At 46.2% G+C, this 20972-nt stretch overlaps 1 protein-coding gene and 1 long non-coding RNA gene across 2 annotated transcripts in view; one reads left to right on the top strand and one right to left on the bottom strand.

Moving 5' to 3' along the window:
- The window catches only part of LOC122861716 (MAM domain-containing glycosylphosphatidylinositol anchor protein 2-like), a 106373-nt gene that overhangs the window by 76305 nt on the left and 9096 nt on the right, over positions 1 to 20972 (bottom strand). The window lies entirely within an intron of this gene.
- LOC122861717 lies at positions 1734 to 10569 on the top strand. The gene is made up of 3 exons (XR_006374557.1): positions 1734 to 1915; positions 2725 to 2877; positions 10004 to 10569. It is a non-coding gene; the product is annotated as an uncharacterized LOC122861717 (long non-coding RNA).

Genomic DNA, 20972 nt, shown 5'->3' with positions numbered 1-20972 from the left:
ATCACTGCTTCACTACATAACATGACTGCATCACTGTGTCACATGACTGAGTTTACAAACTCTGTTTCAGAAACAAGTTGAAACTAAAGTTGAACCTCTGAGTTTAGCGCTCAGTAATAGACTGCTGCGGAAACATGTAAAACACCAAGTCATTGTTTGACTTGGTGTTTTACGTTTTTCCGCAGCAGTAAATGTGTCTGAGTTACCTGATACAACCTGATTCATTTTGTCTGAAACAAAACTCCATTTTTGTCAGCTTGTTCTTAGAAGTGAAGGAGTTTCATCTGTATTCACCTCTCATCCCTCCATCCTCTGATCCTGTTCTAGCTCAGGTATTTTCCATTTCCCCCCTAAAACCAGGTATTAGTCTAATCCCTGCGCTCTCTGCAGCGCCACAAACCGTTCACGTCCTAATAAGTGATGAATCCTGCCTGAACCCAGCAGACCGGCTGATCCCCGCAGTACAAGGTGCAGCATACAAAACACACAAAACACACACACAACTCCTAAACTCAGGAATTACACTTCCCCCTCAGGTTCTTTACAATCACTGCTAAACCAGGAATTAGATCAAATCCAATCCTCTCGGATAGACTGCTGCAGGTGAGAGCACCGAGGTGAGTCATAACATTCAGTTTATGATGTCAGAGAAGGTGAAGAGTTGTGTGTTTCTGTGTGTTTTAACTCTTTAACTACAAATTTGGTATAAAATTTACATGCTACGAGTACTGTGGCCACAAACATCAACGTTAAACAATATTATGAACTTCTGAAATACTACTTTTAATGTTGAAATATAATAAAACTTAGCTCACAACATGCCTTAGATTTATAAAGCACTGATCAGTGAACCGTAACAGCAAAAAAACATGAATATAAACTAAACTTAGAGACACCATAAATACGAGCAGGTCGGAGCATCGGACAGGTCCGACGTGGATCTGAGTCTCGGCCTGTAAATGCAGCTTCAGACTCATCTGACCTGCAGCACATTAACACACCAAACAAACAAACAACACACCGTCAGAGGTCAAACAGGCTGCAACACAGAGGGATATTTGTGGAAACGGCCTCCGGGTCTCACCTGGACTCTGTTTAACATCAGAACAAACGGAGTTAAACTGCACTAAAGGGCTTTAATAACGCTGAAACACTAACTGCGTTCACTGTGAGTAGACAAAAAGATGGAGAGCAGGAAGCAGCTCTCACCTTGTTATGCGAACTGAAACTTCACACCTGCCTCAACCCATTAACTAATGATCAGCACCTGAGTTAATTAACAGCTGATGAGTTCACATGTTCACTACGAACTAAAGAAGGATTAAAGAGCCGAGATCATAGAAAACAAGAACTGTTTTGTCTTCTGTTCCAGGTTTTCTCAGCTGCCTCGGTGTCAAATCATTATTTTAAAAAACCCTCCCAGTGTTACCTGCATCTCTTGTTGCTTTCACACAGAAATGTAAATGTAGAAGTAAAAATACCTTCATTGCACTGAGTTACTGATCAAAACTGTTTTTTGTACTGAATTGTTTTACTGACTGTCAGACTAAATGATAAACAGGCGAGTCTTTAAAGTCAGGTACAAAATGTTCCACAGATTTCTACATTTAGTTTCTAGTTTTTCTCACTTGCTTTCACACGATCTGCGAATATGAAATTTTCAAACAGTATGTGTGGTAGTTTTGGTATCGTCACTTCCTGGTTTATTTTGGTAGTATTCTTCTTCCCTTGTGTGTCTTGTGTCTTTACTTCCTGTCTGTGTTTTCACTCCAGTTTTGATTGTTGGCCCTCCCTTGATTGTTTGCACCTGTGTCTCGTTGTCTCACCTCCCCTAGGGCATTTAGTCCAGGTCTTCTTTGTTCAGGGTTGGATCATCGTTGTACACGTGGTGTTGGTCCTGCCAAGCGTATCTACCGTGAGTTTGTATTGGATTATTTTGTTCTCCCGTGGACCTTGTTTTGGATTTTGGATTTTTGGATTTTGCCTGCTCCCCTGTGAATTGTGTTCCCACCTTGGACTCACTCCCCTGCTTTCACCTATGCTAGCCGGTACTTATCTGCCTTTTGTCTGCTCATTACCTGTCTGCTTACTGTTTTGCCCGTACTTGCCTGCATACCACCCCACAATAAACACGGTAGTCATCCGGCTACTTTTCCCTGAGACTGCTTCCTCGTCATCTGCTTTTGGGTCCACATACCTCTATATAGCACCCCTTACGACAGTATGTGTCTATTCACTGATATAACACTGCTTCTCTGATGGTCTGTATTACTCTCATTTATCAATACGCAACTCAGTGTAGTGCAACTCATCAACTCTTCAGCTATCAAACACATTTACACCACAGAGGAAAAAACAGAAGTCACCACAGTTACCGTGTCCAGTGAGCTCTGATCATCTGCTGGTTTCACGTCCACGAGCAAATTATATGATGAGAATGTTTCTATATAGATCTTCTTCTGTCTGGAGCATCAAGCCAACATCAGACACATTAAAGTAGATTTTCTTTCAAAAAGCGACTTAAACACAAACTGATGAATCTCACGCAGAAGTTACTTTAATTTATGCTGTTTTAGAAACTTTCGGATAGTTTTTCTTTTCTTTTCGTTGCAGTGTATTTGTGACAATCAGACTTATTTTATGATCTTCGTATTTGGCTTGTTTTGCCTTTTCGTGATTTATTGATACTGTGTGATTTTAAATAGTTGTTTTTGTGGAGCTCAGGAGGATCCAAATAACGAATGAAGTTAGTGAGTATGGATCAGACCGACATCAGAGGGGAACGCTGGTAAACGTTTACTGCATGTGTTGGTTCGGACGGAGACGTGGACACACAGGAAGAGACAGACGGCAGACATGGAGGGACAGCTGCACCATGTAAGTATATTTCAAGGGTCAAAGTTCGGCTTCATTGTCATTATACAACTATGAAATGCAGCTGTAGCCACGCTACACACACAGAACATGTAGAAACAAATACTCAAATATTTTATATTAGAATAGAATAAAATAATAAAATTGAACAAAGTATATGAGTAGCACTAAAGGTGCTACAGTATATACTGTATATCAGCTCTCAGATGTGAGGCAGACTGAAGGAACATTTCTGTCTGTTTCCAAACACACTGACCTCCTGCAGTGAAAATCGGGGATCTGTTTCCTCCCCTTTAATGCTCTAATCTCTCCATCCCTTTAATTCAGGAAGTGGTTTAAAGCTGCGCGCACACACACACACACACACACACACACACACACACACAGATACACACACACACACAGATACAAATACACACACACACACAGATACAAATACACACACACAGATACACAGATACAAATACACACACACAGATACACACACAGATACAAATACACACACACAGATACACACACAGATACAAATACACACACACAGATACAAATACACACACACACACACACACACAGATACAAATACACACACACACACAGATACAAATACACACACACACACACAAAGGCAGTCAGCCTCAGGCCTGTACAGTAGAGCAGTGAGACTCAGAGGGCGGCAAGAGCTCGCCCTGATTTAACCAGTGTGTGTGTGTGTGTGTGTGTCTCTGTGTGTGTGTCTCTGTGTGTGTGTGTGTGTGTGTGTGTGTGTGTGTGTGTGTGGTGTAGATACACGGTGAGTCATCCTCCACCAGAGTAGAGCTGCTCTTCCTCACTGCAGTCTCATTGTGTGTCTGTGTGTGTGTGTGTGTGTGTGTGTCTGTGTGTGTTTTGTTAATTGTGAAACCAGGTTTTATAAACTTGAGACCTCAGACCTGGTCTCTAGGGATGCTTAAAGTCCAACTGAAATTAATGAGGAATCTCCTCTGCGTTTGTTTTAAATTTGTGAAATTATTTGCAAAAAGAAGAAACGTAAGTTTTGTCGGCGCTGTAATTTGATTGGTGCGATATCTCTGCAGGCGGAGACTAAAAATTGTTATATCCCTTCGTTTCTGAAAGTCAGCTACAACTCCGAAAGGTGCAGTCCGGCAAGAATCATCCAATCACAGAACTTCAAATTCTGTCAAGGTGTGGACACCAGTCTGGGTCAGTTGGACCGGGTCTGTTCCAGTCTGGGTCAGTTGGACCGGGTCTGTTCCAGTCTGGGTCAGTTGGTGTTGACAGCGTATGATATGTAAAGAGTCTAATCTGCAGTCATGTTTGATCGGCGACCGATGACGTCACTTGTGTGTCGCAGAGGGAGATCTACCTGTAAATAAACAAGAGAAGAAGAAGAATGGCGAGCAGAACGGTTTGTGGTGCGGGAGTGCACGGGACGACTGAAACGGATGAAAAACTGAACTGTGGCCTTTTGTGATCTTTTCAGCACAGATGTCGCTGCATATAAACAAGCTGCTGTTTGGCGTCCATGTTTGTTTTGGTACCGGAACACATGGCAGATTTGCGGGGTCGTCTACCTCCGGAGCGCCAGCGGTTACTGCGCAGAGGTTCGGTGTGCTGTCTGGTGGATTTACTCTGCCGCCAGGTTTCTGCTCCTTCCTGACAGTCAAACGCTAAAACATCTTTATGTTGTTCTTTTCTTTTAGCTCGTCTTCAGCGTCGTACTAACGCGCTCCGCTAACAACGAGCTGAAGCTAAACATTACCCTGTTGAGAAAACTGAAGATCTGCAGCTTAAATTCCGGGTCAATATCGGATGAATTCAGTAACCACGACAAAGCGTACTGAATTCACTACGGCTCTGATTTAGAAATACTTTATTGATCCCCGAGGGGAAACTCTTTACACTTCAGACTGGATTCACCACAGCAATAGCTGAGGCTCATGAGGATGAGGAGGTCGTAGAGGTCCTTGAGGAGGTCGTGTCCATTCTTGCAGGAAGTTCTAAAGGTGCTTGGGGAGATACTAGAGACGCTTGTATACATCCTTGAGGAGGTTCAATAGGCCCTTGAGGAGATTGTAGAAGCCCTTTAGGAGGTTCATGGGTATTGTAGTATTTAGAGACAGAAAAAAACCTAATTTGTCAGAAACAAAGTGTAAAAAATTCTACCTGGTGGTCAGAACATGAACCTGTATGATGGTACCATCATGAGTTTCTGTGTCCAGTAACATTCAGGAGATCCATTAAGGAAACATCTGAAATGTGAATTCAGAACGAGGACAAACACTTCACAGCTCTACAGAAAACACCAAGAGGCCTGAAGGTTATATACTCTTGTACGCAAAAATGTTGAAACATCTGAACAATAGCTGGAGTTTCGTCACAGCTAATTCAAATTTCAGTGAAATCGACAACTTTAAACTGAGTCCAACCAGATCCGTCTGTGCCAGCTGCTGGTTTGAAATGAGACTCAGAAGCAAAAACCCCCATTTAATCCTCAGGTCTGAACTCATTCAGGGATCAGAACTGATTCATCTAGTTTTCATTTATTTATATCAAAGAGCGGAAGTGGAGAGAGAAGACATACAGACATGAAACTAAATATTAAAACCACTATCTGTCCCAGATCCAAATCTGTCTCTATCTCACACAGGTTCACTCTAAAACTGTGTCTCTGTCCCCTGATCTCAGGTCAGATTTAACTTCACTGTTTTATTCATGTCAAAGTAAAGATTTTTACATCTCTCTCTCTCTCTCTGTGTTATGTAAACTCTCTCGCTCTATTTCTGGAGCGGAGGATTTCTGAAAGGAAGCTGCCGAGTCAGTGGGGCGGCTAAAAATAACCCCAGACATCTGATTGGCTGACAGCACAGGGCTCCTTCTGCATACGTAATGAGGCAGAGGAAGAAGACGGATGAATGAAAACCAGCAAACAAAAATGAGACTTTCCACACTGTTCAGTCTGTGACAAAACACATCTGATTGGCTGATTGGGCCATAACATTTAAATACATAAGAGGAATGACCAATCACACTGTGAGGCAGCGCTGCGTCTGCGCTCTCTGATTGGTTGCTTAAATGCTGATGAGGTTGACCAGTTAATTAACGGCAAGTGATTGGGAGGTTTTAGACATCCTTGAGCTAGTTCTAGAAATCCTTTAGAAGGTTCTAGTGGTCCTTGAAATGTCCTAGGGTTTCTTGAGGAGGTTCGAGTGGTCTGTGACAAGTCGAGGTTAAGGTCTTTAAAAGGGTTCCAGAGGTCCTGTAGGAGAGCCTTGAGGAGGTTTCAGAGGACCTTAAAGTATTTTAGGGTTCCGGCTGTCCTTGAGGAATTACTAGAGGTACTTGAGGAGATTCCTGGGATCTCAAGGGGGTTCCAGAAATCCTTGAGGAGGTTGTAGAGGTGACAGTAGTCCTTGAGGAGAAGTTCAAGACATCCTATAGAGAGTCCTTGAAAAAGTTCCAGAGGTCCCAGAAGAGGGTGTAGAAGTTACTATGAAGGTTTCGGTGGTCCTTTAGAAGTTTACAGAGGTCCTTGACAAGATTCCAGGTGTCCTAGAAAAGGTTCCGTGGAATCTTGAGGATTTTCTAGAGGTCCTTGGAAAGATTTCATGTTCTTGAAGAAGTTTTAGGGGGTTTTGAGAAGGTTACATACATCCTGGAGGAAGTTACAGAGGTCCTTGAGGACTTCCTAGAGATCATCTAGGAGGGTCCAGAGATCCCTGAAAAGATGAAGAGGTTTTGGGGGTTCTTGAAGGAGGTTGTAGAGGTCACCAAGAAGGTTCAAGTAGGCCTTGAAAGGTGACCAAAAATCACTGAGGAAGTTCTAGGGTTTTTTGAGAATGATGTAGAGGTACTTGAGAGGGTTCTAGATGTCCTTGAGGAGTTTCTAAAGGAACTAGAGGTCAGTGAGGATGTTCTCGAGATCCTTGGGGAGGTTGTAGAGGTCCTTGGGGAGATTCTAGAGGTACTTAACGATGTTGTATATATCCTTGAGGCGGCTCTACAGGCCCCTCATGAGGTTGTAGAGTTCCTTGAGAAGATCGTAGAGCTTGAAAATGTTGTAGAGGTCCTTGAGGAGATTCAAGGAGTCCTTGAATAAGTTAACTGTATCCTTGTGTAAGCATCAGTACTGCTGCTATAGTTACCTGCTGTTTGTTACAGAACTGTTCACCTGAACTATGTCTGAGGAGAGTCTGCCAGCCAATCAGTGAGCAGGATTGTCTGGTATAATTCACAGTAATGCAACATGGAAAAGACAAATGTTTGTTCCCTCTTCCAGCTCTGATGAAGTAATAATAATCTGATCCTGAGCAGAGAAGAAGAACTGGCTGAACTTCTTCTGACCCTGATAACCACCGAGCTGTTAACACACACTGCGTATCTCACATCACCACACTCACACTGTAATCATCAGCCGCCGCTACAACACGGCGACGCATCCTGCTGCAACAGGAAACGCATCATAACTCACATCAGCACTCAGGCATGGAGGAGAGACGAGAGAAAACCATTCATCTTCACCGAGGGGGGGGGGGGTTGCAAACAGCAGAGATGGAGTTATTGAAGCAGGCAGGCAGGAAATTCACATTTTACAGTTTTATCAGCTGGAACAACGCGTGGAAACACTGCCAGTTGGAGGTGGGTGGGTGGGTGGAGGGATGGACGATGGATGATAGATGGATGGAGGGAGGGAGGGAGGGATAGATGGATGGATGGGTGGATGGATGATAGATGGATGGATAGATGATAGATGGATGGAGGGATGGATGATGGATGGAGGAATAAATGGATGGATGGATAGATGATGGAGGGATTGATGGATGGGTGGATGATGGATAGATTGATGGATGGTGGATGGAGGGATGGATGATAGATGATGGAGGAATAAATGGATGGATGGATAGATGATGGAGGGATGGATGATAGATGATGGATGGGTGGATGATGGATGGATGGATAGATTGATGGATGGAGGGATGGATGATAGATGATGGAGGAATAAATGGATGGATGGGTGGATGATGGATGGATGGATAGATGATGGAGGGATGGATGATAGATGGATGGATGGGTGGATGATGGATAGATTGATGGATGGAGGGATGGATGATAGATGGATGGATGGGTGGATGATGGATGGAGGAATAAATGGATGGATGGATAGATGATGGAGGGATGGATGATAGATGGATGGATGGGTGGATGATAGATAGATTGATGGATGGAGGGATGGATGATAGATGGATGGATGGGTGGATGATGGATGGATGGATGGATAGATGATGGAGGGATGGATGATAGATGGATGGATGGGTGGATGATGGGTGGAGGGAGGAATAAATGGATGGATGGGTGGATGATGGATGGATAGATGATGGAGGGATGGATGATAGGTGGATGATGGGTGGATGATGGATGGATTGATGGATGGATGATAGATGGATGGAGGAATAAATGGATGGGTGGATGATGGGTGGAGGGAGGGATAGATGGATGGATGGGTGGATGATAGATGGATAGATGGATGATGGATGGATGGATGACGGATGATAGATGGATGGAGTGAAAGATGGATGGAGGGATGGATGATAGACGGATGGATGAGGTTATAATGAGAAGACTTCTATACAACCGGACTTCTTTTTTGCAACCAGTGGAGTCGCCCCCTGCTGGCCAAAACACTGCATCCTGACTGCATGCGACGCCAGCGACAAAGTCAGTTAAACTGCATTGTTTTCTATTGGACGTCCTAACTGGCCGCGAGCGACGCAGCGCTGCGCAGCGCGAGGCGGCGAGGCCTTTTGTGCTGAACTTTTGTCGGACTCTCTGCTGCGTTAATTAATTAATTAAATATATGAATGAATAAAAAATAATAACGAATGAATTGATTTAAAAAGTTTAAAACACTAATGAACCAAAAAGAGTAGTGAAATGCATGACATCACTGGTGCAGTTCTCTACTGTCCAATCAGATCAGCTGAAAGCCTTCCGGAGGCGGAGCTTCAGGGCCGCAGAGTAAGAGAGAAACACCTTCTTCCTTCTTACTGTTTATGATTACATGATTACATGTTTACCGTGACGACAGAGACACAAACAACAGCTGTCTGATGACTGACAGCTGATTCTGTGGTTGCCTAGCAACGAAGCAGAGCTACAGGCTGCCATCTTCGGCTGAAAACTCGGCTCTCTGCCTCGTGTTGTGTGTTTGGGGCTGTAACACAGAGCAGGTAGGACGTTCAATTCCCTCTCAGGCTCAGTCAGAAGAGCAAGGCACTGACATTATTGATACCCAGTAAAAGGTATTGATTATAGGGTTTCGTTGTGCTAGCAGAGGGGGGGTGCAGAGGAAGAAATCTTTACAAGAGATTTCTAAAAAAAAAAAAAAATGCTGTTCACTGTCTCCAGAGGATGCTTGTGGTGCGCCCTGATATATAACTTGAAGCCTGGACGAAACAGAAAAGGTTACTAAAATCAAAGTGGTTCACCTGCTGGGGAACAGGACTGTGATCAGTACATTTAACGAATATCTGCTCATTAGACTCTGAGAGCACGTCCACACTGTCGTGTCGGGGAAAACTGAGCTTTTACAAAGCGACGACAGAAGCTGCTCAGCGAGGGTCGGAGGCTGCGAGGCTGAAAAGCTAAGAAAGCTGTCTGTCTCACTCCTCACCTGCCTGCAGTGGCAACAGGGATAAGACAAGCAAGGTCTGGGATTGGCTAGCCAGCTACATCAGGTTGATTTTGGTAACGGCTCCAAATTCATTCAAGTCGTTATAATTCAAACAAGTGTTCGGTCAAGTAAAACAGGTCTGAACCACTCGTGTTCCAGTTTCATTTGAGAAAATTCTGAATACAGGAAAATCGATGAATGCCACACTTTCTCTTCAATCACTCGTACGCGCCCCTGCGAGTGATTCTTGTCGTCACCGATTGTGAAGCGGTTTGATGTTTTTCTCTGTTCGTATCATTGGAAGTTACATTTCTTTTGGTTTCGGGCAGAACGAGCAATTTGAAGATTTCACCTGAGGCTCTGCTGAAACGGTGATCAGCATCTTTTAAAATACTTTCTGACACTGTAAATAGAAAAATAATCAATTAAATAGTCAGTGATAAAACAAATCCTTTGTTGCAGCTCTAAGACCTGAAGCGCAGAGAACTCTAACGTCTTTTTGTGGCGAGAACATGTTGAAGAGTACTGATCGTCTCCACCTGTTTCCTCTGATCGTCTCCATCATGTTGGCGTCCTGCAGCTGCTGGTGGATCGAGGCTGAATCAGCCTGCAGAGCTCACAGGCTGACAGCTTACATAAGCACACTGTACACGGTATTATTCTCCAAACATGGCCTTAATCCCTACACTGGGAGAGATAAGTCTCACCAAGGTGGGATTCCTGCGGCTGAAGATGAGTCGCTGTGATGCTGCTGCACGTTAACATTTCCTCCCTGTTTGATCCGTGTTGTCCTGTAAGCTGATCCACACCGACACAACGCACATCTGCTCGTGTCCATGTTTTTTTCCTCAACGTGCACGCGTCTACAGCGAGCTGCTCTGCAAACGCCACATCACTCATCTCTGGATCTTTTTTCAAAAGATGGATGAAAGTAAAGGGATAATGAACGTTCTGCTGATGAGTTTTTATTTGTTTTTCACACGAAGAGAACGAGTCACTTCACAATTATTTGTTCCTATATCAGGAAAACTGCCCATTTTTAATGCTGTTGAAGCAGTTAAGAAAATCCTTTTGTTTTAATTGCACTGTGTGGCTTAAAAAATAAAGTGAATGCTTTAGAAAAATCAGCTGGAAGCTTCATTTTCAGTAGAGTATCACCAGCAATTACGTCCATCCACGACACTGATTTGTGTCTTCTTCTTTCCTCTCCCATTAATCATCTGACGACCCCTTAGATTTATCTGGTGACCCTTTGGAGGGACCCGACCCCTAGGTTGGGAACCACTGGACTAAACTAGCTAACTGTATATAAAGCAGTTAAACTAGCTAACTGTATATAAAGCAGTTAAACTAGCTAACTGTATAAAGCAGTTAAACTAGCTAACTGTATATAAAGCAGTTAAACTAGCTAACTGTATAAAGCAGTTAACAGTATCAGTATTAATCTAGTTAATTGTATCAGTCACATGGGCTAATTTTCTGCAAAACAAGGACTTTTATAATTCATACTTAAATTTAGCTTATAATATTTATTTATTTACTAAATGCGGGACTTTTACTTGTAATGGAGTATTTTTACATTTTGTTATTGGTACTTAAGGAAAGGATCTGAGTGCTTCTTCCACCACTGCTTATTTATGGGGGAGTCGATGATCTCGTGTCTGCGGTTTTATTCTGGTTAAATCTCATACTATGTTTTTTACTCATTATTTTCTCTTCTTCTGTCTCTGCTGCAGGACGTACAGTTCCCTCAGCTGCTCATATGACTAATAATGTTCAGTAATGTCCTCCATGAATCACACACACGGCGAATGTATATCTGTGATGACTGAGAGGACGTAAACTTCCTCTGCCTCCGTATGAATCACAGCCAAACATACAGTCAGAGCCATAAACATGATCAATGTGGCACACACACACACACACACACACACACACACACACACACACACACACACACACACACACACACACACACACAGACATGTCATTACAGCAGAGGCACGTCCTCCACACTCCGGCGGCCATATTTATCTCCCCTCAGCTCCCAGCATGCACTGGGAGAAGATTTACTAATGTTAATCAGGAGCCGAGAGCTGGAAGAGACGAGACCGAAGGAGAAGGATGATTTGGATTTCAAATCTCTCCTCTCTCTCGTTTCGTCTTCTCGTTGCGAGGTTGGCGTTACAAAAATAAGACATTTGATGATATCACCTCGGACTACAGCATTTCTTTTCACTACTTTCTGACAACCAATTAATTAAGATGCTCAGCAGATTAATCAATCATGAAAATAATCGTTAGTTGCAGTTCTAATCGCAAGTAGAAATTTCTTTTTTCCCCATTTTAAGGTGTCACAAGCCATAAAGACCAGAACGATCAACAGAAACATCAAGATTCCCCCTCTGAGAACCAAACGAACATGAAGATCATATCTGAACTTCCTGTCTCAGCTCGCGAACAGACACTAACTTCCTGTATCTTCCGGAGAACATCCACAACAACAGAAACACTTCTCCAAAAGTTTCCTCTGGAGAGCCGTGCAACACTGCAGCAGCAGTTTTGTTTCATCATACAAACAATAAAACTTTTCCACCTTAAAAGAAACCTGAGTCGTCTTCTTCTTCTTCTCTCGCTTCAGGCAAAGTCTTCCTCCTCTCCTCCCATCAGAGCTGTTACTTCTCCCCCAGGGGTCAGAGCGGCCGGGAGGATCCAGAGGAAATCCAAACAGACATGTTGATTAATTTCTTCACCCAAATGTTTAGTGGAACAGAAAAGGGCCTGTCGCACTGACTGGTGGACAAACAGAGATGTTCACCGAGCACTGGGCTGTCACTCTGCTGTCTCCACCTCCACTACTCAGAAACAGTCAGCGCCAAACGGCAAAACAAACGCACCCAAACCAGGACAAACACACAGTCTGACAGAGGTCAAAGGTTCAAACTGTCAGTGCATGTATTCGCTGTTAAACACCTGATCTACGGCTGGAGGGATGTCCCACTCTGATCAGAGAGCAGAAACCATTTTATTTCCTTGCTTTATTATCACCTTCTAAATAACCTCCCGAAATATAATGTTATGGAAAACATTTGCTTTCTCTGTTTTTACCAAAAATATTTTTTTGCTCTTTTTCAGGCTGAAGCTGTTAAGCTGTTGTCTGTGTTTACTGACTGGTCTTTGTACAAGGAGGAGGAACGGGATCAATACATTTACTGACAACAAGTCGATGAGACTACAAACCAGACTGAGAGTCTGCAGCCATGCTAGCACAGCGGTGCTTTCAGCTAAATGCTAACATCTGCATGCTAACATTCACACATTGACAATGCTAACATGCTGATGTTTAGCAGGTATAATGTTTACCATTCTTAATGTAGCATGTTAGCATGCTAACATTAGCTAGTTAGCAGTAAACACAGAGTGCAGCTGAGGCTGATGGGAGCGCCATCAGCTCTGCAGGTATTCGGTCAGAAACCAAAGTGTTAACATGTCGACCTGATGGTGGCGCTAGATGGAAAGTCAGAGGATCAGCAGAGTGATTACAGTTCATCCTGAGGGGAGCATGAACGATGAAACACGTCTCGTCACAGTCCAGCAGCTGCTGATGTTTCAGTCTGAACCGACGTGGCGGACAGACCGACCGTCATTACCATCCACAGAGCATGGCTAAAAATTGTGAGCGCAAACGTGTTAATTTGACCTGATGGTGGCGCTACAGGAGATCATTAAGGTTCCTCGGGAGGTCCTCTGGAGAGGACGAACACCTACAGCTCGTCTGAATGGAAATCTGTCGTTTTTAAGATACCTTGTCACAGATTAAGGTGTTGATCGTATGAGGAACGGCCCGAGGAGTCCCCAACATCATCAGGGTTAATCCTCTGGGGACCATGACTGTCCACAGAAAACCTCGTCACACAACTCCAGACAGTTTTATGATCGTAGAGTTGGTGGTGTGAAGGTTAAAAAATACTGTTCATTGACAATTTAACAACATATCCATTAAATTAGGGTTTAATTACCTTCAACAAAGCACTTTGGCTGATGGGTCTGTTTGGTTTTCAGGCACTTCCGTATTATTAAGTCGGATATATATCGAAGCTTTCAGAAAAATCCCTGTTAAAATTTTGACTTGGATTTTGTCGTGAACAGATTTACGAGCTAAACTGATAATTACTACACGTCCAATATGACTTGAACGCAGCATAACGGGCAACACACACACACCGGCAGTCTGACGCTCATCATCACGAGTCGATGCACATCAAAAAAGGCCCTTTATCAACAAGTGCAAGTGCGTTTATCAACGTTGTTAGCATTAGTGTGTTAAGTGTTTTAACTGAAGAGACACTAATAAGGGAATTTATAATCAGTTGGTGTGAATCAATAATTTGATCACAATTAAATAACTGTTTCAATGTCCATATGTAGTCAAACCCAGGTGGTTTATGTCTTTTAAATATGACTCGACACAGATGAATCAGCAGGATTTCCTCCACCTGCAAGAGTCAGTCAGCTGATCACTTTCTTCTTCTGCTTCTATAAACACAGCAGTTTGTCTCGGAGACACCAGTGTTTCTGTCGTCCTGAGCGTCCAATCACAGGCCCGAGCTGTCGGAGTCTGCAGATTTCCACCGCACCCGAACGCACCAGCAGCTCGTCTCACTAATTAACAGCAGTTGAACCACAGAGGAGGAAGTCATTAGTGAAATCAGATGCCGAGTCTGTAGCACAAACGTCCACAAGGGCCAGACGGGAAAAAATAAACGGCAGCTTTTAGGAGTTCACGCTGAATCAAACGTGACGTCTGAGGGAACTGTGGAAAATTCAAATTGAGTCCATTTTATACCCGTTTCTGTCTCTCCAACATGCTTAATGTCTGAATAAAGACGATTTGCTTTACTTCCAGTATGAACATCCATAATGTAAATGGGTTGTGAATTGTATGCAGTGATGTCATTTTTTAATACGGGTGGCTGTGAATGGTGTCATCGACACCAAAAAGATCAGTTTACTTTTGTCTAAACATGAACAGCTGAACAATAACATGAAACACAATCTAAATGTAGCGAAACAGCTTGCAGAGATAAGACTATGAGACCGAGCTGCTCTTCCGTCTCCCGTCCAACGCCGCGGCGTCCCTGGCTCGGGCTGCGAGGAACCCGGACGTGACGCTGGACGACCAGCTGTCCTTCGCCGCCAACGTCGCCCCGACAACCCGCTCCAGCAGCTTCATCCTCCGCAACATCAGGAGGACGCGTCTGGTCTTCACCCAGGAGGCGGCGCAGGTTCTGGTCCAGGATCTGGTCATCTCGCGCCCAGACTACTGCAACTCGCTCCTGGCTGGTCTGCCTGCATGTGCCGTCCGACCTCTGCAGCCGATCCAGAACGCAGCAGCCCGGCTGCTCTTCAACACTACACCGCACTTCACCTGTTCAGACTGAAGACTCACCTGTTCAGACCGAAGACTCACCTGTTCAGACCGAAGCCTCACCTGTTCAGACCGAAGACTCACCTGTTCAGATGCACTTTGGCCCATAAGAAAACTCTTCTTGTTTCTAAATGCAGCAGTTGAAGCAGTTCAGCGTATCCGATGAAGCTGATGTACCTCTGTGATTCTCGCAGTTTTTGGGTTGTGTCCACACGGTTGAAAGCACTCGTTTAGTTTATTATTTCTTTGGTTAAATGTGTTAGCTGAATAAGTGTAATGCAATGTATTCTCCCCGGGATGATGACCATGGACGCTGACTGAAAGCTCATCTCAGGAGTCGGGCCGCTAGCTGCTGAGATGACCGGCAGTGACAGCGATCGTCACGCTGTCTCCACTTTCTGTCCTTCTGTTTCTACAGCTCGTATCGTTTGGTTCTGAGCTGCAGCGACTTGTTAGTCTGAGCTCTTCCTCCTCCCCCTCCTCCTCCTCCTCTCATCGAGCAGCCGGCCGGCAGGAAACGGGCCAACAGCGCTCCCAGTAATCTGCCGCGCTCCATCCTCATTATCAAACATTAACACTTATTAACACAGTAAACCCACAGCTAATGGCTTGATAAACACAGGAACACATTGGGAGGAGGGGGAACAATGGCGGTACGAGCAGCATTTCCTGTCTGCGAGGAAATGCTCCACAGCTGGGAGAGAAGGGGGTAATTAAAAAACAATTATAATTAATCCCAATTTACCAGAGAAGGTAAAGTCAGAACAGGTCGAATATGCTGAGTTAATGATTTCATCAAAGTAGGAAAATATGCAGATTTATGGCTGCAGCCGTTCACAGCTCTTCATCACACCTTCACACACACACGTTTCAAATCAGAAATCAGATGCGTTGAGATTGTGGTGCGACTGAGTTTTATATTGTGCCTCCAGTTCTGTCATCATCCTGAAAACCTTCTCCTGAAACAGCCAACAGGCTTCATCTCTTTCATTTAAATCCTTTTACGAGCTTCTGGCTTCTGAGGGCGAGTGTAGTGAAAAGTCAGCAGTCAGATGAGGTCGTACGGGCGACGTGGCTCCGCAGGTTTCTGGTCGTGCGGGCGACGTGGCTCCGCAGGTTTCTGGTCGTACGGGCGACGTGGCTCCGCTGGTTTCTGGTCGTACGGGCGACGTGGCTCCGCAGGTTTCTGGTTGTGCGGGCGACGTGGCTCCGCTGGTTTCTGGTCGTACGGGCGACGTGGCTCCGCTGGTTTCTGGTCGTGCGGGCGACGTGGCTCCGCTGGTTTCTGGTCGTACGGGTGGTTTCTCATCGTACAGGTGGTTTCTGGTCGTGCGGGCGACGTGGCTCCGCTGGTTTCTGGTCGTACGGGCGACGTGGCTCCGCTGGTTTCTGGTCGTACGGGTGGTTTCTGGTCGTACGGGTGGTTTCTCGTCGTACAGGTGGTTTCTGGTCGTACGGGCGACGTGGCTCCGCTGGTTTCTGGTCGTACGGGTGGTTTCTCGTCGTACAGGTGGTTTCTGGTTGTGCGGGCGGCGTGGCTCCGCTGGTTTCTGGTCGACGGGCGACGTGGCTCCGCTGGTTTCTGGTAAACGGGCGACGTGGCTCCGCTGGTTTCTGGTCGCGTGCGGGTGGTTTCTGGTCGTCACGGGTGGTTTCTCGTCGTACAGGTGGTTTCTGGTCGCGGCGGGCGGCGTGGCTCCGCTGGTTTCTGGTCGCACGGGCGACGTGGCTCCGCAGGTTTCTGGTCGCACGGGCGACGTGGCTCCGCTGGTTTCTGGTCGACGGGCGACGTGGCTCCGCTGGTTTCTGGTCGCACGGGTGGTTTCTCATCGTACAGGTGGTTTCTGGTCGTGCGGGCGACGTGGCTCCGCTGGTTTCTGGTAAATACGGGCGACGTGGCTCCGCTGGTTTCTGGTCGCACGGGTGGTTTTCGTCGTACAGGTGGTTTCTGGTAAATGACGGGCGACGTGGCTCCGCTGGTTTCTGGTCGCAATGGCGCGGCGTGGCTCCGCAGGTTTCTGGTCGTACGGCGGCGTGGCTCCGCTGGTTTCTGGTCGCACGGGTGGTTTCTCGTCGTACAGGTGGTTTCTGGTTGTGCGGGCGGCGTGGCTCCGCTGGTTTCTGGCCGCACGGGCGGCGTGGCTCCGCTGGTTTCTGGTCGTGCGGGCGGCGTGGCTCCGCAGGTTTCTGGTCGCACGGGCGGCGTGGCTCCGCTGGTTTCTGGTCGTCACGGGTGGTTTCTGGTCGTACGGGTGGTTTCTCGTCGTACAGGTGGTTTCTGGTCGTGCGGGCGACGTGGCTCCGCTGGTTTCTGGTCGACGGGCGACGCGTGGCTCCGCAGGTTTCTGGTCGACGGGCGGCGTGGCTCCGCTGGTTTCTGGTCGACGGGCGCGGCGTGGCTCCGCTGGTTTCTGGTCGCACGGGTGGTTTCTCATCGTACAGGTGGTTTCTGGTCGTGCGGGCGACGTGGCTCCGCTGGTTTCTGGTCGTACGGGCGACGTGGCTCCGCTGGTTTCTGGTCGTACGGGTGGTTTCTCGTCGTACAGGTGGTTTCTGGTCGTACGGGCGACGTGGCTCCGCTGGTTTCTGGTCGTACGGGCGACGTGGCTCCGCAGGTTTCTGGTCGTACGGGCGACGTGGCTCCGCTGGTTTCTGGTCGTACGGGTGGTTTCTCGTCGTACAGGTGGTTTCTGGTTGTGCGGGCGACGTGGCTCCGCTGGTTTCTGGCCGTACGGGCGACGTGGCTCCGCTGGTTTCTGGTCGTACGGGCGACGTGGCTCCGCAGGTTTCTGGTCGTACGGGCGACGTGGCTCCGCTGGTTTCTGGTCGTACGGGTGGTTTCTGGTCGTACGGGTGGTTTCTCGTCGTACAGGTGGTTTCTGGTCGTGCGGGCGACGTGGCTCCGCTGGTTTCTGGTCGTACGGGCGACGTGGCTCCGCAGGTTTCTGGTCGTACGGGCGACGTGGCTCCGCTGGTTTCTGGTCGTACGGGCGACGTGGCTCCGCTGGTTTCTGGTCGTACGGGTGGTTTCTCATCGTACAGGTGGTTTCTGGTCGTGCGGGCGACGTGGCTCCGCTGGTTTCTGGTCGTACGGGCGACGTGGCTCCGCTGGTTTCTGGTCGTACAGGCGATGTGGCTCCGCTGGTTCACTTGGGTGCAGCTGAGCTCAGATTTGTTATCAAACTAACTTCAGTCTGCTGTTGGACTGTCTGCTCTCGTCACGCTGTTAGCTTCTACTCTTCACAAGCTGTAAAAACTCTGAAAGTTTTATTTTTCAGGACGCTGCGACGAGCTGCTCTGAATATTTAGCTACTTACTGGATGACAGAGGCTCCTCGGCTCTTTTTCTCTGCAGATTCATGTTAAATCTCAGTTGTTTTTCTTTTTGCTGTCACATAAACTCAGCTGAACCGAATGTCTCCAGACTCCCACTGAGCTTCGTGGCCTCGGAGGACTCCGGATCTCCTCCCCGTCTCCCCTCCCCCCTCGGCCCGGAGGATCCGGATTATCCCGAACTTCAGGATTATATGTGCACGCTGGCCGGCTCTCCCCTCATCATCCTCAATGACAAACGGCAGCATCAGGCAGCAGGAAGCCTGGCAGCTGTACGCAGATACAGGAATAACAGCCTGTAGGTGTTCTTTAGTGTGATTCTGCGTGAGACAGTGAAGTGCGGAGGTATCTGAGCGGTCAGGTTCGGCTTTACTCAACTCCTGCTGATCATCCAGAAGGTTTCACGTGGATTTCCTTTCCTCCGGGCAGACTTTGGTTTTATAGCCGACTGATGCTGGATCTTTGAGACAGACACTGATAGATACTTGCGTTAAATATATAGTATATTATGTTATAATGTTTAGAATCACGCAGTCGAATGACTCTCCCTTAAACGCCAGTCACGTTCTGAAATCTACAGCATGTGTATTTTTATATTTCATTAATTAAGACAAACGTATAGATTGCAATGTGCATGGAATAATGGAATTATACATGACTTTTCCTGGACTCGTGATAATAAACTGAATATCTTTGGGTTTTGAAATATTTTCTTTGGGGTTTGGTAAATCGTGATATGCATTTTATAAACATCGAGAGAATAATGAGCAGATAAATAATCGTTAGCTGCAGTGACATCATCATCACCATCATCATCATCATCATCATCATCATCATGTGTGAATGCAGCTGAAACGTCTGAGATCTCTGTGATAAAAATCCTTTCAGCTAAAAGATAAATATTTTACACATTTACTGTCATCTGTGACCCCAAAGCATGCTGGGAAAACACACACACACACACACACACACACACACTCAGGAGTCCTGTGTGACAGTCAGTTTGCTGGTTGAGGAGGTGTGTGTGTGTGTGTGTGTGTGTGTGTGTGTGTGTTGATTGACAGCTCCTGTTGCAGCTCTGACACACAGCGGAGTTGTAACTGAAGGTGACAGGTAGCAGATGTGTGCGGACACACACACACACACACACACACACACACTTGACAGTATCTGTTGTGGCGTGTGAATTTGTGTATTTCTGTGTGTGTGTGTGTGTGTGTGTGTGTGTGTGTGTGTGACAGATGGCCTCAGGATGCTGCTGTTGGGGCAGATTAACTACGAACACACGCAGAGTGATGTTAGCTCCATGCTAACATGTTAGCATTAAACAGCTGGTCAACAGGAAAACGTGCACTAACTGAATCACACAGCGGTGAACTGCAGGAACACAACTGACACACACACACACACACACACAGAAAAACCCAGAGGACCAGATCCCACCTGAACCAGAACTCAACCAGACTCCGCTCTGTGAACGGCTTAAACAATCTGACTGATCTTTCATAAAACTTCAGTATTTTATATTATTTATCGGCTAAAAGTTGCCTTTTCAGTCTGACAGCCGGTTCAAAAACACAGCCCTTAATGGTGTTAAACCCCAGTGGTAAACTGGGACCAGTTCCCTAACCAATGAGCCTTCTCACCTCAACACATAATCACCTGATGAAAAAAAGACTTCAGCCGTGTTTGGACCCAAATTAGCAGGTAAGACTTTATTTTATAGAGCTGTAATTTCCTGATAATTTCCCTGAACTTTTCTGGAAAGAGTTGTGTAATTTAGTACTAATTATAGAGAAAACAGAGACCGCTGGTACACTTCCACTTAAGTGTTTTTATTTTTAAAAAAAAGCATTTATTATTTCTATAAATTTACTATACGAATCGTTACATTCAGTTCGGTGAATGGTGCATAATGACTTGCTTACTCAAACCACAAAGTTTAGGGCTTTGATTCGACTTTAGACGTCCTGGCCGAGGTTTTAAAGTTATAACATGCAGAGCAAGAACTTTGTCCCGCCGCTGTTTGGACCAGTTCCCATTCAGAACCAGCTCTCCGTGACCCAAACACCAGCATGAATCCCAGTGACGTTGGTGACCCCCCCTCCCCCCCCCCACACCTTTTCTCTAGCGCCACCATCGGGACAATAATTCCTCTTGAACCAAAGAAATATGTAAATCTAATGTCCTGATCTCAGTCCTGCTCTCCGGAGGACGAACCCTTTCACACACAAAGTGCACGTTTGTGCAGTTATATACAGTCTGTGGTTATATGTCATTATTTCCATTGTGTGTGTGTGTGTCTGTGTGTGTGTGGGTGTGTGTGTGTGTGTGTGTGGGTGGGTGCAGTAAAAACTACAATACTTCCCTCTGAGATGTAGCGGAGTGGAAGTAGAAAGGTACCTCGAATTTGTACTCCAGTACCTGAGTAAATGAACTTAGTTGCATCCCACCTCTGCTGTTCAGACTGTAAGAACTGTTGTGGCCGCAGTGAGCAGGGCGGCCTGCGGGGGGCGCTGTGGGCTCCTCGCGCCGTGGTGTTGCTCTGAGAGACGCAGCCAAACAGTGAGTGACTGACTGTGTTTGACCTTTTCCATCCAGATGAGCTTTAACTGCGTTGTGGTGAAGAGAGTTTATGAGGCGGAAAATGAGCCCATATGGCTGTGAAATC

This window comes from Siniperca chuatsi, linkage group LG15, assembly GCF_020085105.1.
Source record: "Siniperca chuatsi isolate FFG_IHB_CAS linkage group LG15, ASM2008510v1, whole genome shotgun sequence".
Lineage (NCBI taxonomy): Eukaryota > Metazoa > Chordata > Actinopteri > Centrarchiformes > Sinipercidae > Siniperca > Siniperca chuatsi.
This window is presented reverse-complemented; position numbering and strand designations above follow the sequence as displayed.